Here is a 22477-nt window from a genome sequence, read left to right on the forward strand (position 1 = left end):
TTCTATTTTTGCTTTGTTTCCTTTTGTAAGTGGTGAGGCAGTGCTGAGCTTGGTACTAGCTTCCCTTGACAGTAAGCATTAAACTGTTGCAAATGTCTCCCTCAGACTGTTAATTACCTTGGAATAATTCATTAGTGAATGCACTTGCTTTATGCCAGGTACATTTCATTGGTGAAACCCAGCCTGAGCTCATGTGCTCCCTTCCAGCCTGCCCATAGCACCAACCATCCATTCCATTTGGTGGAAGAAGTTGTTTTCCAGTTCATGTGCTGGAAAGAGTGTGATGCTCATGTGGGGCAGGGCCAGCTGCTGGCCCCCCAAGCAGCAGGTGCTGGCTGCTGGGATGTTTTGAAGACAGGCTGGGGAGCACTCATTGCATTTTGCGTTCTCTGTGGCCGCATGTCCCAGGCACGCTGGGCATTGTGAGTGTCACAGCTGCCATGGCTTCATTTCTGCACTTCAACTGCTTCAGTAAGTTTGGGTATTTGACAATATTTGACAATACTTAAAGCAACTTGATTTTTGAATAGGGTTGAGTGAAAGCTACTGCTAATTCTGGATCAAGGCAGGCTGGAGTGCAGATTATCATGGGACTACGTTCCACTTTTAAGGGCTGAACTCCTGGGCTTTCTGGGTTTTGATCACAGCATCCTCTCTAACCTTTATACCCATTTCACAGTTTTCTTTTTTTTTTTTTCCTTGAGGTCCTGATTCCACATCTCTAGAAGCTACTAAACTGAAACTGCCTGGAATTAATTTCAGATCTGTTGTATGGGAATCACTTTGAGGACCTGCTTGAGTCACTTAGAGAAGGAAGAGCTGTGGCAGGTGTCCTCTGAGAAAGAGAATAGGACAAAAAGTACAAAGAGGTTTGAGACTGTGACTCAGACTGCACAGATAGTCTTGCACAAAGCTTTGCAGTCACTGTCCCTTTAGAAACATATTTTGATTGTGCAAGGCTGTGGGGTGCAGCCTTCCCGCATCCTGCTCGTCTTTCTCCTCCCCTTCTTTCTCTACATCCTCCCAAGACACTGCCAATGACTCAACCTGGTTCCTGCAGCAGGGCTGCTTTCCTGCAAGTCAGAGGTAGGCAAGCAATCTGTTTCACTAGATGCCATACTGCCTTTTAAGGAGCTTCTCTTTTCATCAGACTCCTCACAATCAGATGTGGTAGGTTCAAAAATTGTTTGTGATGCCTTGGGACCTCTCCCCTTCCTTCACCTCAGAGCCATGCAATCTTTCTGCAGCCTGGTATCAAACTGCAGTGCTACAAAGAGAGGGAAAAGGGTGGGATGTATTGTACATACAACAACTGCAGTTCAGCTTTTATCCTATATATGTATATATTTTTTTCAAGTCCGTGTGAATGAGGAAGTTCTAACGAAACCTAAAAATACAAGGAGCATTGACCTTCAAGAGATGTTTCCTATTCTAGCCATTCAACTCAGTCTGTGGTTGCTGCTGCTTTTCCTGACTGCAGAGAGAGAGGCTGAAATGAGCAATCAGCTTGTTTATGGCAGGTTTTAGTGCTTCACTACAATAATAAAAGAGGCTTTCGCAGAAGGGATTTGGTTCTCATGTACTTCAGTGTTTTATGCTCCATTTTGCTCCATAAAGCCCAGGCTCTTGTTTACAAGAATTAGCAGCTTCCCAAGGTTTCTGCTGATTTTGAGGAATCAACCCCTTGCAGTTATGTGACACCACCATGCAGCTCCCACTCCACCCGGTGCTTGCAGAATGACTGTTCCCTACGTGCGGTTGAGCACTTGGATTAAACACCTGCACAAAACAATTGGCACAACCCAAAGGGCTGTTAGAGGCTCCATATCCTGTTTGGGAATCACTTCAAGGGAAATTAATGATTCTTCTCTGCATGCAGACTTCTAAAAAAGAAATCTGTTTTTATATGTGCAATTAATCCGAAGTGGTTGGTGTGCACTCTGTGCTGTTACACATCAATAAGACAGCAACTTTATTACTTTTAATTCCATAAGACGTGTAGTATTCAAGACAACCGCATTTAAGACAACAAAATCCTTGCACAGGTGGTAACTGTGACATGTGCATATCCCCCGTCCACTTACCTTTTCTCCATTTAGGAATAAGAGGGAGAATGCCATTTAAAAGGCATTTATGCATGTGGTCCCTACATGACACAGATATTAGAGCTAAATTATTTTCATGGCAGAGGTTCAAAGACTGGAAATTTCCAGTAGACTTTGTGTGCTGATTCACAAAGTGCTGCCAGCACTTGTGATGTTATCACAAGCCTTGTGATAGTTAATATTCTGTCCTAAAGCTTCAGGTTTTCTCTACATGTGATTGTTTGAATCTCAAGTTTCCTATCAAAAAAGAAAAGTCCATTTCTCTCCTAACTGCAGAGAACAGCTTGAAATACCATTTCCCCTCCCAAGAGCCAAAAAACATTAGGAGGAAGGTAAAATTTTCCCAGCCTTTATTCCACACACCCCCTCCCCCCCCCCCAGCTTTGGAGTTTTTGATTCCCATTTAGCTTCCCATTTTGTTTGTATCTCACTTCTGGATTTTGAGGGACTGCATTTGGTGCCAGAAATGACCAATCTACATTGTGTTTGTGGTTTGATGCTTCAGATGAAGGCAGAAGCACTTTTTTACAGCAGATAAATTTTGCATGAAGAGATGCTATTTTACTACAAATAATTGCTGTCATGGAGGTTTGCTTTACCACACCCCTCTTCACATGGAACCAGTGCTTATCCCAGGACCTTATAAATGCACAGCAGCAATTAAATTTCTTTTGTTCTGTCATGTAATTTAGCAAATAATAGTCTCCAGAGATGAGCCAGGTTATGTCTTGTAGAGAGTTCTACCTGTGTCAAACAGCTAAGATAAGAATAAGGATCCTGGTGGATCAACTTTTCTTACTACTTTCACATATGTGCTCCTACATGGACAGTAGCATTTTAATCCTATACTACAGCAGTAAAAATCTATTGTTCAATTTTTAGCTGAAATCTGATTTCTGCATTTTTACTTTTCTCTCTTGCAGTTCTGGTTCAACTGTTCTAAACAGAACTGTATAACTAAAATGCAATTTTAGTTGAATATTTAAAATAAAAGTGAATTGATTAACCCTACATGGTGCTTTAGAGCCAAGCAATTGAAATCCAAGGCCACTCACTAATTAGCTACTTCTTGTGAAGAAGCAAACCTGTCTGTCATCTGTTACCCAACTATTTTGTCAGCCCAGTCTAATGGCATTTTGACCCATCTACACTAAGCTGGACCGTGCAGTCTGTCACTGCACTAGACATGCTTCTGAAGCCACAAAATATTTATACACAGATAGTGAAACAACCTGTCTGAGGCAAGGTTTCCATCAGAAAAGGCCTGTAGATGGTGCTGTAATATAACTGAAAAAACCAGATTTACTATGAGGCTGGATGGAGTTGTCTTAGTCCTCAGAAGCTGAGCTCAGATCAATTTTGCTTAATTTCATACCTGCAGGATTTTGAGTTCTAAGTGACCACAGCAAACTCAGCTCATTGGAGATGAAGAGGTACAGGAACCTGCAGATGGACTCAGGTGCCCTGGCATACTACCTTCACCATCTTCCTCATACTTTGTACAGCCTGAGCCCCACCTCACCATGACTGGCACCATGAAGATTTTGGAGAAAATCGTGCCATTGACTGATCTGCATACTTACATCTTGGAAAGGGCTGAATGCCCTAAAAATCCAGGGCTCTTGCATAAGGAAAGACTTTCTCCAGGAGAAGGAAATGGGTAAAAGAACAGAGATAAAATTATTTGGGTTTTCCACTAGGCTCAATTTTTACCAACTTGGCCCTCCTAAGAAGCCTCCTGGCTCTAACCTACAGCTTATTTCGTGGTGGGTCAGCTGTGGGTGTCCTAACTGCAGGAGCTGGGGAGTGCCAACTTCAGCAATTAAGCAGATTTTAGAAGAAATAATTTTGCTGAAGAGTTGACTCTGTGTAGTTATGAGCTTCCCTCAGTAACTGCAGGCTTGGTGTCTCCCTCCCCAACTGTGAGTTATTATTGGATTCTTTACTCTCTTTCATAAACTGCTGATTGGTGGCAGATTGTTTAGCAGCTGCCACCTGCTATAGTGCTTGTTGAATAAATTTCCCTTTTTAGTTCTAGAATAGCCTTGGTCTGCTAACAGCTCTGGAAGCATTTCAGGAGGAAAGGGACAGAGATAATGCTGGTTGGTTGTTTTTTTGGCAGGGTTCAATACTGGTCCAGTGCAATTCTTCTGGGAATCTTGAACCCCAAAAAAGTAAAGCACTTTTAAGTGTGAATGACCTCGTCTCTGTCCAGGGGGGATTTAGACATGTACCTCAGTTCTGCCATTTTTCCAGGAGGTTAGTGCTTTCCTGACCTGCAGTTTTTGATCATCTGGAGCCAGGCTTGAGTGCTCCACTGAAACAGGACTTTTGTGAATCCTAAATGGCCATTAGAGGTTGTTCTGTGATTGTGATGATACTTGAATCCCAGAGAGACTATGTAATGCCTTGTAATTCAAGGAGAAACTGTAGGGAGAACACTTGTCTTTTGAGAATATTTATTTTGGGTCTAGTAATATTGTGGAATAGATGCCAGAAGGGATCACTGCTCTGCAGTCCCATCTTGGTACAGGGAGAATTCCTCTGAGCTGTGGTCTTCATGCTCATCTCAGTGGGCATAAAGCTAATTACCATCTGTATCTGCAAAGTCCATTCCTCAGGAAAGACCCATGTGACTTAGAGTGCAGAGAGCAATAGGGAAGATGTAGCAGCACATGTGTTAAAAATGTTATGCCTACAGGAGAGTGGCAGGGGTATGGGATGGTTGAGGAGACACCCATTTTTTCCCCTGCATCTCTCAGTATGTCTTGGCCAACAGGGCCTTCCAGCAGGTTCAGCCCACTCAAAGCAGCTCTGGACACCCATCTTCCAGGAAAAATTAAAGCAGTTCAAGTAAAAAATTTGAATTTTTCCTGCATAAAGTCCAAGAGGAAGGAGAATATTAGCATGCAACTTTCCATGTGTAGGTGATTGGCCAGTTTCTTTGCTGTTTGTCTGTGGTAAGAATTCAGGATGTTTAAATCAAGTGTGTGGGCGGTGTGAGCAACTGATGGATTCCTCTCTTGTAACAGCTGTTGCTGCTTTTGTCAGGGAGCTTTTCTAAAAACAAGAATAGGAGGGGGTAGTGCCCATTGTTCTGGCCAGAATCCAATTTGGATAATTGCATTCTGCCTACCTAAAATTGCAATGGCATGTTATGCTTCCCATCTCCATAATGCCTGAGGAAGCTTTGCTTGAAACTTGTTGTTTAAATACGAAGTTATTAGTTGAGTCATCAACATTAATTTTATTCAGTATTTCAATCAACAAATAATGCTTCTTATTCAGGTAATACAGATCTTTCATAATAGTATTTTAGTGGATCCAGACAAATATTGTATTTTAATGTTTGTAATATAATTTCAAGGTGAATGTCTCTAATGGCCTGTTTTTCAAAGATGGGAACACCCACTGATGTAACTTGTAGTTATCACTGCATGGCAATCTGGAAATCAGGCCATTCACATCTAGGAGTTCAAAACCACCATGAAGTGTGGTACAACTGTCCCACATTTTCAGTTAAGCTGCTTTTTAAACCATACATATTGCAATTTACTGAGGAAGTAGCACCTAAACAAACATCTAAATGGAATTTAATCAGTTATTCATGGAATTTATTTTGTTATATGCCTTGATCAAGATCACTGATTTTAAATCTCTCTGGACTTCCAGGACAGTGTATGGAGCCATGCTGAGACACACAGATTGGTTAGTTTATATCAGATTTTAAACATAAATGAGGTTGCACTGAGCATATCTTCATTTTGATGTGGGTGTATGGAGGGAAATGCAAATGCAAATTTAGAGTTTGCAGGCAGATCTGATACTGATTTAAAACTTAAACCCAGAGCAATATATGGATCTTAGTTTTAACATGTCTTTCTAATACATCCTGTTGGGGGACTTGTTGGATGAACCATGCCTAGACTCGTCCTCCCAGAGCAGATTCAGGTTGGAAATCTCAATGAAACGCTCTTCAGAACGGCTTCTGTAGAAGATCATTCTTACACCCATTGAAGTCTCCACCAATCTGGGATGTCCCTGCTGGGCTCCTGCAGGTAAAGATTGCTTGGTGCACGTCTTGTGGTGTGGCTCTGGGCTGTCACTCTTGGCACCTGGAGAGTCTGTCTTCTTGCATCTCTTGCCCTGTAGGGTCAGTGCTAGACACACACTCACATCCTTCTCCAAGGGTGGGCAGATTGCAGAGTGTGGAATTGTTCTTCCCAATCCATTTCCAGACTTTCAGCCTCCTCATGCTGGCTGAGATTCAGGCAGTTGGAAAACAATCTGCATAAAAGAGTGAGGAAGCCTTTTTAAACCTGTCATCCTCATTCATCGATCAAAGATTATGATCCTACTTTCTCATTGTTTTATGGAGAGCATTTGTTTGTTTACTACTTTGGCAGCTATCGGTACATAAGCAATGCATATACTATAAATATCCCCATTATCCAAAGGCCCAGCTCAGTGAGCACTGCCAGGCACTGTGCTCACTGCCATCAAGTTGATAGAAGCACTCCAAGCAATAAGCACTGAACTTGACAGGGTATTCAGATTTCCATCTTTTTCCAGCATGAAAGGCAAAAAGAGGAAATCTGTCCTACGCAGACACCTAAGAGAGAGGCCAGTCATCCACTGGTGAAACGTGTTGGTGAAGGACATGTGGAAGGCAGCGCCAAGCAAGGGCTGCTCAGGCGTGGACATCAGTGCACATGGCAGTGGCAGCAGTGGGTGGTGTAGGAAGGGGCCATTGGAGAAGTCAGTACCCTGAGTTGGAAAACAGACTGTGAGGAGCATGAAAAGAGCCAAAACAAAGCTCGGAAAGAAGGCAAGGAAGAGGGAAAGGACACTGGCAGAGAGATGCCTGCAGAGTTGGGTGAGAAAGGGAGTTAGGGCTGGCTGACAGTGGGGAAGGTATTTTGATGAGTGAGAGAGGAGGTGATGGGAGGAGGAAATTAACATCTAGTTCTTCTTTGTAGGGCTGTGCCCCATCCCAGGGAATGTGAAGTCTGGGGTCCTCACTGAGCAGTGGGCATAGTGGTGATGCCCCTTTCATGGTGGTGGGGGCTGCCAAGGCCAGTGCTGGATTCTTTGAAACCATTTAAACTCAGAAAAAACCTAGTTCTTTTTCCCACTTTGTATTCTTTGTCAGAGGGATTTTTCAGATGGACATTTTGTTGTTGCATGAAAGAGTAAAACCATGCATCGTGGCCACAAAGATTAGTAGTCAGACCTGTTTATGCACACAGCCATCCAACTGCTGTTATTTGCATCCATATAAACAGAAGCTATGCTAAATTCTGGCCAAAAATCAAACCCATTGTGAGCTGCCTAGAAGGCTTTAGCAGATGGGAGCCATATAAATAAAATGTGATGTCGTTATTAACTGGCCTAGCAGTTCAGTGTGTTTCTAGCAATGATTATTTGGAATGGCATGAAGACTGTTCTATCTTGAAGGATGAATTTATCTTATCTACCAGACTGAGGCATTTAAAAACAAAAAGTACAGCCCTTCCTCTTCAGGGCCATTGATGCTTTGAACCCCGTTGTTTCCCACAGTGTATGAAAAAGGGAATTGCTGCACAGTTTGAATTAACTTCAGTGCCAGTTACGTTAGAAAATTCATGTTACACCTCTGTACGGCTGCTTTAATTTACTTCCATCCTAGTTCAGCACCTACTCTCTCAGCCCTAGCCCCAGTAATGACAGACTGTTCTTTGCTCATTTGAGATAAAGATAGAGCTAATTTCAAATGAAGGAAACTTTAGTTGACAGTGATCTGCTTGACTCTTTACAGCAACACTATGTCCTATACCAAAACAAAATAAAGACTTGTACACACAGTGCACCAGCATTTGGTTGTGGAAAACCCAAGCTATATACCTGTGAACCCAGTGAGAAGAGAGAAATAATTCCATTTCCTCAGTGTGATCCATGTTTCCTGTCCAGTTCTAAAATCCCCAGTTAGGAAATACCTCATAGGCTCTTCCTGGAGTGGTGACCAGCCCTTTCAACGGGGCTGAGACAATGACTGATACCTCCCAAACAGCTGTTTTCGGTTCTCTCATGTATCACAACTCCCTCTCCTTCAGTTCAGACTTCACATATTTCCCCCAGGCTTTCTCTTTCTTATTCATGAGGTGGTTGTTGCTCTCCATGTTCTCCTCTCCATCTCACTAGCAGGAAAGAGAGCAGTTTTCTAGGGTTTTAACCCATTTTATTGGCTGGACATAGTTGTTCTTTGTGCTCCATTCCCATTTTTTACTGAAGGCAATGCTTCTCAGTGCTGATGAGACCCCTGGTTGTGCCAGGTGCCTGCTGCCCAATTCTACCATTTCAAGCAGCTGAATTGCCTTACTGGAAGATTTCACAGTTCACTTTTGTTGAGAGAATCGCCTTGTCAAAGTACAGATTGAGAAAATCTATCAGGAATGGCCGGCTGTAGAGGGAGGCCAGTGTAGGGGCTAAGTTCCTCTTACCTTGGTGCCGCTGGTTCTCAGGGGTGGTTGTTGCTGTGTCTGGAAGTGTGGCACTTCCAGATTTTAAAAAGCCGTTTTGATTGCTAAAGTTAGACAATAACTGAGTCATACAGGTGTGCTCCCATGTTATGACTGAACTAAATGATAGCAACAAGTGAGCTCGGGAGAAAACACTGCTGGAGGTGGGTAAGGAAAGCGCCAACTGCAGGAGAACCACCTTGGGCTTTGCTGTTCTTGTGTCTTTTTAAAGAGTGATTGTCAGCTGGACAGAAAAACTCCTACCAGCTCTTGAACTACTGCCTTATCAGTCCAGTAATGAACTTCATCCAGTCATCTCTGTAAACTCTTCATGTATTTACACATGCCTTTCTCATGCAGCTTGATGTACATAAAGGTCAAATACTGGGGGAGTGGGTGTGTAGGGACAGCAGGACCCAGTCTTGGAAGAGGCTGTGTATTGTGTAAATTGCCGTATCCTTTAGCCTGCAGCTTAATTGGGTTTTATCTTTTTTCCAAAAGTGCTCCTTTGGTTATACGGAAATATAGCCAAAAAGACTAGTGCTTCACTGCTAATAAGAAAGCAGGGCTGACTCACTACTACTAAAGGTGAGTTATGTAGAGTAATTAGATTTTAGGAGATCTGTTTATGAGTTACTTTCCCAGACACAGAGATATTAAAGCTCATCCTCACAGGCCTGCCTGGTATCTCCTCCAAGGCTGTGGAAGGCATCCTGCCACATGGTTAGTATGACCACTGGCCTTGGTGCTGGGATAGTGGCCCGAGTGTGGGCACACACAAGCACACACACACATACATGGGCTAGAAAGGTGAAGAATATTTTTATGACATTATTTTTATGGTAATCTATTTCAATGGTTAATTTAGTTTAGGGCACTGATTTATAACAAGTTTATAGATCTTCTTTACTATTCTTTGTTGAATTATGGAGGTGGCATGTGTGAAATGGAAGTACTTGGCCTATTGTTCTGCTTCTCACGCAACCAGTATAGTTGAGACAATAAAAAGATCTATAAAATTAATATATACAGAGAGAAAGGGACAGAGACAGAGAGAATATGTAATGCTCCAGAGTCTGGTATCACATTTATCTCTCCCAGAGAGGTTAAGACTCAGAATTTACATGTAGAAATACCAGAAAGATCTTACCCTCTTGTGTGGAGAGAAATGACTTCTCAGCAACCAGGCTATCATCTCCTTTATTTATAAAGCCAGTTCTCAGGGTGCAATTTTTTAGTGGTTTTTTTTTCAGTTTAGAACCATACTGCTTTGCTTACAGCTTGGAGCTAGGCCATCTGTTGCTGAGGGCTCGCTGACCTGGAGCTATTAGGCAGGCTTTTAGGGAGACATAACCACACTAAGATTTCAACTCCCAATTTTCTTTCTACCAGTACATTATATCATATTTAAACATACCTGCATGTGAACACATGCACGTTGTAATGGGAAAATATTTATACATCTCTCAACAAACCCTATATACTCACACTTATTAAATGTGATAATAGCATTTTTATCTGACCTATGCCAAACTGTGTTCAGTGTATACTACTGACTACCCAGAGGCATTTGACTCCATATTCTACCTCCTCTGAGGCTCTTTCTGCTATTTCAGGCCATTGAGAAGTGATTCATTTAAGATCTAGTATCTCAGGTATTTTATGACTTACTGGTTTTCCCTTCATATTTATAATAATGTTTCCCAGTAACCTTACTTTTATATGTAATCGTACGAGTAGGGAATTGGGAAATTTTTACCTAATTTTTCTTTAGAGTTTTCTTTAGCTATTATCTTGTATGAGATGGTAAGGAGATGAAAGCAGGTATGAAATACACAAAATAGTACAAACCATATGTTTTGTATCATTAACACAGTTCCTCTGAATGACTGACTGTTGGTTTGCTCTTGTACCAACAGAAGTAGCAGTGCTCCTTTTTCTCCCTTGGTCAGAGCTATGCTAAGATAATCAAAGCTTTAACACAACCTTGCAATGAAATATGACCAAACCAATTAATCCATATTAAGATGGTGAAATCACTTCAGAGCTGTGGTATCTTGTCCAAGGTGTACAAATCTCTCAGCTCTCCAATGATGTATTTGCTAACTGCTGCTATTTTAAACTCTCCTCTTTCCCCAATCTCTCCTCTTTGATTACTTCTCGGTATGTTAAATTGGGTAAACAAATAGGTAGTGGGTTGATAATTGTGAAACTGGTTGATGCCTTGTCCTTTTAAGTGCCTAAAGGACAGCAGCGTTCTTTAATAAACCTATTAATGTACCATCATTCCTTCTCCAGAGTATAAATATATGGTAGTATGAGGTCTGTCTTCTTGTCACCACACATCACCACTTCTATTTGAAGAAAACAGAATAAATGCACCAAATGTAATATTACAGTCAAATGGAAAGAAAATTCCTGGTTTCTACTGTCAAAATGAAAAAGCAGAACAATAATTTGAATAGAATTGCAGTTTATCCTGTTTGGTGTTAAAGAATACCAATTTATTTTATAAACTGCAAGTCATTTAAAGATTTCAACAGTTTTAATGAAGTTTAAAAATTCTGTGTAAGATGGGGTTTTTTTCCTCCATTTGGTGTATCCATCATCCTGTGCAATAGAAACCAGTGCTGTCCACACAGTCTAGGTTGAAGGCTACTGACTGACAAATTATCAAACTGCTTATTTTCTTTTTAATAAACAATCTCCTAGAGATATTTCTCTCCAGAAACATAAATAATAAACCTGCAAGATCTGACAAAGCCAAAAAGTTGTAGAGAAGGACCAAAAAACGGAATCTGGCTTAGTGCCCAGCAAATTATTGGAGAAGACTATTTGGTAATAAAAAAGAAAATACCCTTGGGCTCTACATCATTCACAGATACAGATCGGAACAGCCAAGAATGGCTCTTTTTTTTTGAAAGGGGGAGTGTTAACTAACAGTTCTCCAAGGATATTCACCATAGTGAGTACTGATGCAGACAACTAGAGCTAATAGTGGTACAAAAGAACTGCCTAAAATATTTTTTTTACCCAAGTCAGCTTATTATTTCCATCAGACATTGAATTTCAAATATTTGCAGTAGTAACATCACAGACTACAGGTGTAAGTAAGGCAATATTCAGTTAATGCAAAGCTTTATCTGAGGGCAAATACCTGCAGGTAGCATCACATTGGTACAAAAAGCTTAGATTGGCTTTGCCCGGAATATTTCATTTTATTTGCAAACACCTGTCAACAGAACAGTTGTGGCTTACTTTTTGAACATGTTATGTCTCACAGATTCAACAAAACATTTTCTTCTTTTTCAGAAGCTGCCAGTTGTTGAATGTGAAAACAAAGAGCTGCACTCTCACCATGTAAGGATACAGTTTCTCTTATATTCTGCATATATCAAGTTACAGCCTCTGGTAAGGCCTGCCAGGTGATGGTAGGAAATTTAAAGATACAGAACCCATTAGTTAAATGCCCCATCCAATCATTAGGTTTGTTGACCTTGCATCATGGCAATATGTTGGTGCAAGTGGCTGGAAGCTGGGCAGAATCACTCAATTATTAGAAGGCTGGAGACTCTCCCTGTTGCAGAGCCCATGGTAAGTAAAATAAGGGCCTTCTGTTCAGAGAATGGGCAGACTCTGAGCCTTCTGCATCCTGGCTGAAGTGGAGATGGGTTCCTACAATTCTGTGAAGCACTAATACATGCTAAACTTTTAAGAGTGCTCAAGCCTTCATAGGTGTGCTTGCAGTTGCTATGAGGGTCTGCAGCCTGCAGGGGATGTGTACCTTGGCAGCTGAGTTGTTTGTGTGTCTATGGAACCCACTCACCACAGGAATGGAACTCTAAACTGTGGCTTGAATCAGCTGTTGGAGGAAGAAGTCATCAGTGAAGGTGAATAGGCTCACTGTCAGCTGAGATCTTTGCACTAAGGTGTGTCTTTCAAAATGATATATACTTGTCTGTCCTCTCTTGCTTTTGTACCATTTTGCTTCTGAAAGTGGTAACAGCTATTATTTTATCTTCTGTAAAAGTTTTTGCATGTGCAGTGGGAAGAAGATGGCAAAAAAATAAATTGGTTTCACTCTGTCAAGGAAAATGGATTAAAAATATGTATTAGGACTGAAGAGCACTTATCTGAGCCTCTTAGCCATTTCATCTTCTAAACAGCTTGATCCAGAAGGGCAACTGACAGGTCTTAATCAACTGTCTTCTGCAAACCCTTTACAGAGGAGCATGCAAAGGTTATAGTAATTTTTGCTTTAGTTCTGGCATCTGTCCTTAACTGCCTTTGGTGTGGTGTCCCAGGTAGCTGTCTATCCTTACCTAGCCATGACAAGAGCTGCCAAAAGGCCTTCCCTCTGGCTAGGTCAGGAGCTTATTGCATTTAGAGTCTGTGTTATGCTAATTGTGTACTATGATAACAAACACTATGAGCAGTCCACTTAAGCAGAAAACGACATATTCTTCATACCTATCTGAATGATACCAGAGTGTTCCTTTCTTACCTGTTGCAACTTTCCTTTGCAGTAACAGATCCAAATGTCTTTCAGGCTGGATGAATGGTGCCCACAACGTGTTTCTTCCAACAGACAGTATTTGCAGCTGAAATTCGTGCCCATTGTTTCAAATTTCTCCACAGTCTTCTCTGTAGAATTCTTTGCAGAAGCCTTTAGACAACAACTTTGGGCCTGCAAGGGGCAAATAATGTGAAACACGTTTCTAATGAGCAATAATTACAGGTTTAAATAGCTGGCACAATCAGTGTTCAGTGATTTCATTATTAGATGGCACCGTAATTTATGCTAATCCTGATAACGGTTCCGGATGAGAGAGGTCCAGACATAGGCGATTGCACTGCAATTATTTACACCCTGTATTTCTGAAACAATAGATATGGTAATTTGGAAATCAGATGACTATGATTTCATTTATTCTGGTAGGAAACACATGTAACAAGTTGTGTCAACAACCATAAAATTAAATAGGATTAATTGATTTCCAATTCTAGGTTTATTCCTTGTTAGCTTTCACTGCCCTAGACAACCCATGAATCAAAGGAAATTTATTTTTGGAGACCTGGAATTAAAAAATTTCCTACCCTTTTTAAAGTCTTGCATTTGGATGTATGTTCTCAGTGCAGGCGAAAGCAGGGGGTTGAACTTCATGAGTCTGCTTTCATGTAGCTACCACCTTTGTAACTGCAGCAAACAAAGCCAAACCTTTCAATCTTCTCCAGCCATTCCTCAGTGACTGGGGTACTCGCTTGTGCCTTTTAACTCCACTGGGCTCTTGTGCAAGTAAGCCATCAGTAAACTGAATGTTCAAATCAAATTGTGCCAATGTGGTGGGTGGCAGGACATCAGGGATTATATCACAGATGTTTTAGAGGGGAAAAGAAATGGAGGCTGGAGTGATTTCAGTATGCAGAGCAGTGAGAAAGCCTTTAGCAGGAGAACCTGTGCTACAGTCTCAGGTTCATTCCTCAGCACTGCAGTTGTGCCAAACAAGTCAATTAGGCTGTTCATGTGTTTAAAGCCCATGCTACGTGCTTCATGTGACTGGAAGATCAGGTCTCTGGTGTAAATAAGTGAGGTAATAGTCTGTTGATTGTTGGAAGTTCCTGGAAAAATCAGGACTCTGGTCTTTCTGCCAAAGTATTATTCACTGTAATTAGGACAAAGAACATCACTAAAATTCTATTCATTGCACCTCTCATCTGTTCCTCTGGTGAACTTGTACAGTCTTTCTTAACACTTCAAATTTGAAAGTTGCTGTTGATATTAGTGAAATAGATGTGCATGTTTTAGGAAGGAATATTTTTTATCCAAAATGTGGTCTGGATACTAATGACCAGTGTGTATAGATTGTATTTCTTTTCTGTGATTGCTGGGACTTTGCTGCAGGAGGGGGTAAGAGAAGGCATGCAAGTACTGTAGCTATTAATGAAGAAGAGGCAATGAATGCTGAAGAGCTCATCAGTTTGCAATATTTGTATCCTGGTGCATCTTAAATAGTCTCTACCATCAAGTCTTTTTTGTGATGTGATAGAAGGTCTGGGTTGGCCCCTGTCATACATAGGTGTTGGCAGTGCCACAAGAATGGGGGAGCATTGGGGTAGCTGTGCCAGCAGCTCAGCAGTGTCTGGGCTAACAGGAATCCTGCGTGTTACTGTCCGTCTGTCTGCTCCCTAGTGCTCTTGCTGGCTTGCTTTTGCTCACATCCAGGGCTGTTCAGGCCTCCTGGCACTGCCCTCCCCAACCTCCTTGGTCAAGTAGGAAGGTGAGGCTGCCCTGGGTGCCATACTTAGGAGGCTTGGCTACTCCTGGCAAGCTGAGGATTGCTTTTGGGAAAGCTGAATGTTCATATAACTGTCAACTCCCAGCAGAAAGGATGGAAAATGACTGCTGAACAAGCTAGTGTAATCCACATGGTTGAGAATGGACAGTTAGAGAAGCTTGGAAAATCATATCCAGAGGCTTTGGTAAACCTTATCTGAACTGCTCAAGGTGTTTAAGCTGAGACATCTCACAAGAAAGGCTTTTGCTGTGGTTTTGACACTTGCTACTTTCAGCATAGCTTGGATTTCTGATAAGACATTCTTTGTGGCATGTAATTTTCTATTTCTGACCATAGCTTGCCCTGGAAGGACAGAAGAACAGAAGCTGCAAAACAGACAGGTGAAGCTATAAACCCCTCTTTCTTACCCTAGCTTTTTATTTCTGCCAGCTTTATTCTTTTAGTGTTTTGGACAGGTGAAGCTACAGCTTAATTCCCTCTTTATATGAAGAAATTTCCTTATGTGTTTAGTAGAAATACAAACTGCTGGAGGAAGAAACCTGGTGGTGGAGTACAATGTGTTGTCAGTGTTAGGATGGTAGCTGTTGAAAGCAGACTTCATTGTAATCAGCTTGTCTTAAGCTTTATATGCAACCCATTAACATTCCAGCTTTGATTTGTACAATACCGAACCATGTTTAGGAAAGGAACACTCCAGTGTCTTGATCTCTTCCAGGAATGTTTCTTCATTTACAAGCTTAATTTATAAATACAGAAGTTAGTTCCACAGAGCCACATCTTCATTTCACAGGATAACATTCTGTGTTTATGTGCTGAAACCAGTGAATATAAACCACTCCATGTTGGAGTGCATGCAACCTAGAGTAACAGGGTCTGCTTTTGTCATGGTTAAGATAAATAAAGACTTAACTGAAGGAAACATCTCCATTCTGGAGTTGTTTTATCTGGAAGTTACAAATCGCTTTTTTGCTGTGTAATATAAATAGTTTTTCAAAATGCTGGTGGTTGCTCTATTGATACTTAAGATCACCTCATTAATCATCTTGGCAAGTAACAAAGTTATCTAAGTTCATGGAGTCACTTCCTAAAGTGGATTATAATAAAGAGCAGAGAAGAACCAACATTTTAAAATACAATATTAGTAAACCTTTGGACAGGAGTAAAGATTAATTTGTACATAATAAAAAGGTTTCATAATGTTGAGGAAATGATCTGATCAGGGGTCAGGTGTGCAGTGTGGGGAACAGAGAAGAAACTTTATGAATGCAAGTGGTGGTAAGTGTCATGCAGAAAAATACTCTATGCTAAAATAGCAGTAGTAGATTATCTTATTTTTGCATTCATTTGGAGAACCAAGATAGAAAGCAGGATTAGGTTGGCCTCTTGAGCTATGAGTACAAATGTGAAAAGCAAATAATTTCCTTAGGAGGAAAGGTATAAATCTTACCCTTGCTGTCTCTGCAATTTATGTGAACTCTGTCAGGAAAGCAGCTCAAGGAGGTCTAAGCTTACTCAAGCTGAAGAAGACAAGGTAGTTGCCAGGATTAGAAAGAGGAGCTGATCTTGCTCACAGGGAAGCACAGGAGATAGTCAAGAGGCTGTGGAAGCACACAGAGATGTGGTGGGGAGAAGCAGTAATTTTTCAGTATTTGCCTTTGTCCCTCATGTCACGTATAGGTGCCAAAATAAACATGTTTGCCATACACAGTGGTTAAATTTTCCATGCGCATCAGCTTCACTTGGTGTAAGTGCAAACAGCTGTGATGGGGAACTGGGAGTAAATGTAGATAACTTAGGGATGTTCAAGAGCTTATGAGAAGGAGAAAGATAAAGTCTACATTAAGAATTGAATGAATTGTTTGCTTTTGACCCTGAGTACCATGCAATCTATGAAATTAGTAATATTGCATTATAATCTCATTACAAGGTTTCCTCAAAGATAAAGTAACAAAGATTACCAAGAGTAGTAATTCTGCCTTCAGAAATGAATAGCATTCAGCTGAAGCTAAAAGGCTTTTCTTAACCTCTGAAGCAGCGTCATGTAGTAAATTTCTGGCTGTTTGAGTGATGTGAAAGATTCCTCTTTGTTCTCAGAGTATTTGGAAGTGAGTCAGGAAAATGCATAATGCATTTTATATGAACATTATATGAAAAAAGAAATATAATATGAGCTTTTAAATGAGTGCTCAGGTGTAGGTCATCAAAAATGCATATTTACATTTTTTGGGTGAATTTCATTAAAAAAAGACAGAATTGTTTGCTCAGGTGTCTTCTTCAATGGATGAAGTAGAAGGAAAAAGTGAAAATAAACATGTTGTCTCTCTTTTTACTGATCATTTTATGAGAGAAGAGCTGCTGTTTTGAAAGGATGTCTAAGTCTCCATGTTTCAAATGCACATCAGAACCTGACCTACTTCTGCTGTGGATAGCCCGAGGACTAGTTTGATTTATTTCTGATGGTTCTCTATGACTCAGATGCTGGGTTTGGCATTGGAAGAGATTGGACAAGATTTGAGGAAGGTTTAGCAAAAACCCTCTCTGCAATATGGTACATGGGCTTTTGGTGCAACTTAACCTGGCACTGCTTCAGTTTGCTTCCACTGACATCAGTTGCTGGTTTTCCTCATGCACAATGTATGCAAGAAGTGATCTGAGCTTTATGTTCAAGTTGTTTTGTTACCCAAATCCGTTTAGTTGAAGAGGAGATTGGACTATTGGGAGGGGAAAATCCACCACCCTGCTGCTTTGACCTTCCTGTGGACTGCATTTTCAGGACAAGAAATTGAAACAAAAGGATTGCTAATAATTCAGAGCAGAACTCTTGCATTCTCTTCTGTAGTGGACTTGAAAAATTATATAAAGTGGCAGAAATTGTTTGAGTTGACCTTTTCCCCCTGACTTTTCCAACTCTTTACAGTATTGCACGTTGTACTTCTCTCATCCCTTTGACTGAAGACAGCTCTGTTGGGGATTCTGGCTTCCTTACATCCAACTCTTTCTCCCATTACAGTCTTGCCTGGATGTAGACATTTTGAGGAAGGAACAACTTTTACTCATGTGCCCTTAAGTGTGTGTCACAATAGGATGCTTCCACCTGACAGGTATCCAGCAGCTACAACGGTGCAAATAAAATGTAGTAGCAGGAACCGCCATACTCATTTATCCACTGTTGCTACCTAAAGGAACTCTTGAAAATATGGCCAGGATGTACCAAATCCTCACCTTGGGCAACCCCAGGATACCATCATTGATGCCAGAACATTTTTCCTTTTGCACAGTGCAAAGGAAAGCTTAATACACGAGTCATCTGTCAGAAAGGAAGAAAGGGAGAATGAGATGAAATGTTTATGACTGTTGTATAAATAAAAAGAAAAAATTAAGGTGGGGTACAGCATTAGAATAAGTAAATACATTGCTATATTTGTGCATCTTTGTCTTGGGGTGACCTTATGATGTGTATCCCATATCGCTACCTATGCCCAGAAATTAATTATTGGCCTTTCTATGCCTCTGAACTGAGCCTGAGAGGGGGAAGAAAAAACTGAGCAAAACTTTCTCAAAGCAGTTTGAAACTTGTTCAAGGTCACATAAAGATAGCAGGTTTTTTTTTCCAGCTGGGGCAGGGGAGCGAGGAAGCACCCAGGCTGGCAGTTTTTTCCAGTCAGCTTTTGGCCAGTTTTTTTTCGGCAGTTCCTTGTTCTCTGGAGAGAGGCTGAGAGCTGAACTTTTCCTTCTCTGGAATTTCGGATTTTCTCCCTTTTCTACTGGACTGCCTGATTGCTGTAACATCAGAGCACATCGGGAGGACTTTCCACCGGGCACAGAGGGCCTGGCCCCGGCCCAAGCCCCAGCTCTGAGGAGACCAAAGGGAGGACTCTAACACTTTCCCAGGTTTTTCCTCTACAGCGAAAGATTTTACCATTTAACATTATTTTCCTTTCCCGTGTGCTTGTTAAATAAATAGTTTTATCTTCTTCACTTTCCTTCGAGGAAAATTTTTTTTTTTTTTTCCCGAACCTGGTGGGGGGAGGGGTGGTTGTGCCTTCTCTCAGAGTATATATATATTTCTAAATTTGGCCAAACCGGAACAATCTTGTACAAACAAAAGTTATCAATTGATTCTACTTCGAGACTTTGACTTTTTATTTAAAGAGAGAACATTCATATGTTTTATGTTGTTTTAATCCCTGGTTTAGAGCAATTCAACAGGAACTCCACAAATGCATTTTTTATTATTTTTTTTTTAGAAAAATGTATTTCTCTTGCAATTTTTTCTCCTGCCCATCTTTAAGAACCCTGATAGAAGTTCAAAGCTGTAGACTGGCTCACAAGCAAGAGACCACTGCTGTTTTAAAAGCAATTTAGTATTAATACAACTTATTTTTGATGCAAGATGCACTGAATGGCTCAGAGAATTAGTAAAAAAAAAATCTTTGAAGTCTTTAATTTCTTTATTTCAGTATCTAATAGGGGCCCGTTTTATAGAGACAGAGGTTTGTGTACTTCATTTAAAAAACCCCAAACCCTGTAATTAGCATTAATTATCCTTTCTGGAGCGGTCTTTGGAAAAAAGCCAAGGATTAACTGAAAAAAGGGACTGACATGCCTTCTCCTCAGGGGTTGCCCGAGTTCAGCTTGGAGAGATTCTGTTACGCAATGTGGGACCTTTACACTGGCCAGTCCCTGTAGGAGTTGGATCTTTCAGTAAAGCAGCTACATGTTAACATCTGGGCTTTTGTTTGTTTTTTTTCCCCTTAAAAATCAGCTAGACTGGAGTGTGGAGAACAGGCTTTCCTAACTTCTTCCAGTAAGGTATTCCTCCTTCTCTGTTGTGATGTGTATCTATAAAATTTCCTACATGAGCCTTACAGTATTTATTTAAAATTATATTTCCTGTGTATACTACTAACACAAGTCATATGAATGTGATGTAATTTTAAGGAGATAAATATTTAGAATTGTCTGCCGATGTGAAATGCATTTAACTAGATTCTTGCCCCTTAAAACACTTCTGTTAACTTTTAAAAGTGTTAATTACATTTATGCCTTCCACTCTATTAAGTTTCAGGTGTATTATGCAGCAGAAAACAAAAGCGTTCAGGATTGCACAGAAGAGTGCCCAAAGCAGAGCTGTGGCAGAAGCATTGAAGCAATCTACTTCAGGATTACTATGTGAAAAGTTATTTTGAATTATTTTTGGGATTCTTAAATTATGTGAGAGGGATTTGTATTGTCGGAAATCTTCTTAATGAAGAAAAGATTCCCCCTTGCTCTGTACTAGTAGTTCTATTCTAGAAACCTGGTGGCATTCTCACTCTGGCAGAGCAGCTCAGAGAAATTTTGAGGACTGAGAAATGAAACTTCTAAAGGTCTCTGTGTGTGTGTGTGTCTATCACCTGTGCTTAAGGGACCTGAAGTCTTGCACCTACTGTGTTTCTGAGCAAATAAATCACATTGAGTGACTGCATAGATCAAAAGTAGTTGTTTGCATGGCTTCTGCACCATATCCCCTCCAATCTGCATTCTCACTTGGCGAAGGAGAGGGACTGCCCTAAGCTCTAATGCAGTCCATGGCCGAAAATTAATTCCCTTTACCACTTCTATTCACATCACTTAATCAACCTTTGTAGCACAAATACTGTAGTGTAAACAATTCTCTAGATAATAAGTAGTCATTTTTTTTTCCTTCTCCCTGGAGGGGTATTTTGCTTTTGTTATTTAGGCAACTGTACCAACTTTTAAAGTGCAGAAACATTGAAACTTGGCTTCAAATGTAGTCATTCCTGTAAAATTGTCATGGTAAACCTACCCATGCTGTCTGTGTTGCCTCAATAAAATGCATCTAAAATAATGCTTTTGTGAGTGGGGAAAACATCTGCAAATCATTCTAGAAGAGGACTCAGAGGATTCAAGTGGAGACTTTAGGAATGGTCTCCCCAAACAAATTATTCTCCTGAGCTGAGAATTTTACTGCCTCTTAAAGTGATTTTTTACTTCTGATCACCTTCCTTAAGCATATGGAGTCTGTCTTTCCTTAACTTGTTCTTTGTTTTCTGTCTTGAGTCCCTGCTGTGAAAGGTCTAAAATAACAGCAGCTCCAAATGAGAAGGCATCTTTAAGACCTGTATTGAGAGACTTTGTAGGACAAAGCTCCAGTGATATCACTCCCCCAAATTTTTCATCTGAAGCTATTTGAGTAGTCATTTCCTTGTTGGTGGTTTGTTTGGTTTTGGTTTTTAAACTCTTCCTTCCTACCACCAGCACCTTTCTCCTCGCTTCTGCACACTTACTCTCATAAAATCAAGGAGCAGCTCTATACTGTGGTGATCTGTTTACCCACTGTTTTTCCTATCCCACATTGTTCCCCCCTGGTTTTCCCCTGCCCCTAGCCCTGGCCACTCCCTCGGGCTCTCCCTACTGGTTCCTGTACCCCAGCTCCGCCCATGGACCACCCCTGAGCCCCTGAGAAAACTCCCCTGTGCCGGGATTACGAGGTCTCTCTGCCTCTGGGGATCGCCGGGACAGGATGTAAGGTTAGAGATCCTCTGAAACCGTCATGGAGGGACCCTTCTCGCCTCCTTTGCCATCACTGGTTGTAGCGCTGACAGCTGCTGGAGCAAAACTGCGGAGCCGTCCGAAATGGACTACGGGAGGGCGATAATGGTCACACTGCCCTAAGCAGCTCCGCTGAGCTCTCAGGGAAAGCTGCAGCTTGCTGAACTAAACCTAGCACTACAACACTATACCTCAGATATTTTCCAGACTCCTTTCTAACTAGATGTGCAAAAGTCTTTCTAACAGCTGGACAGAATGATGAAAGATAAATAGCTTCCATATGGAGACTTTAGGTATTGTGTATGCATCTGTAGTATTTTTTCCTTCTCTCAGGCTGTCATCTCATCCCACTAGATCCTTTACCACTTCCATGGCTTTCTTGAGGCATATTGGCTTCAGCCTGTAGGTGCTGTGGCATATTTTTATACACATTAATAAGATGATACGTGGCCATGCTATTATTAAATTTTATGTTTGTTAGATAAATATTATGAGAACATCACTGCTTCTGTGCCTGATACAAATATCTGGATATCCATTTTGCCGTCAGTAATAAGATTACCTTTGGGGGTGGTTTCTCTTACCCAGCTGTGGGACTTTAACACTACTGGAATAGTTGGACTTGATGATTTTAGAGGTCTTTTCCAACCTGGATGATTCCATAATTCTGTTCTATATTTACTGCTAAAAATAGGGGTTTCTGTTTACTATGACATTGGTGGGTACCTTTTTCTTTGATACCTATGCTAAATTTATAACTCTGTCTTAAAACACACTGAAATTTGCACGAGGCACTTCTGAAAGCTTTGCTAGAGCTCAGTTTAGTTTGACCAAGAGAATGGATAATACTTACTTGGATTTTTCTTTACATGTATCTTAGTGGGTGCCATTCTGATTTCTCTCATCAAAGTACTGCATTTAAAAACTGGATTCCCATCCCATGTAGGAAGCTCTGATCTCACTAGGGAATTTTAGCTATTTTAATCAAGCCATTTTTTTTCCAGGGTGGATTTCTAATTGTGTA

General features: G+C 40.9%; 1 long non-coding RNA gene across 2 annotated transcripts in view; it reads left to right on the forward strand.

The window, feature by feature from the left end:
• LOC109143604 overlaps window positions 1-12550 on the forward strand; it is a 29836-nt gene extending 17286 nt beyond the window's left edge. For both annotated transcript variants that reach the window (XR_005602081.1, XR_002043877.2), the window contains exon 3: window positions 11915-12550. This is a non-coding gene — a long non-coding RNA (uncharacterized LOC109143604). The remainder of the gene's footprint in view (window positions 1-11914) is intronic.
• Window positions 12551-22477: the final 9927 nt, after the last annotated feature.

The sequence above is a fragment of the Corvus cornix genome, chromosome 5 (assembly GCF_000738735.6).
Source record: "Corvus cornix cornix isolate S_Up_H32 chromosome 5, ASM73873v5, whole genome shotgun sequence".
Classification (NCBI taxonomy): domain Eukaryota; kingdom Metazoa; phylum Chordata; class Aves; order Passeriformes; family Corvidae; genus Corvus; species Corvus cornix.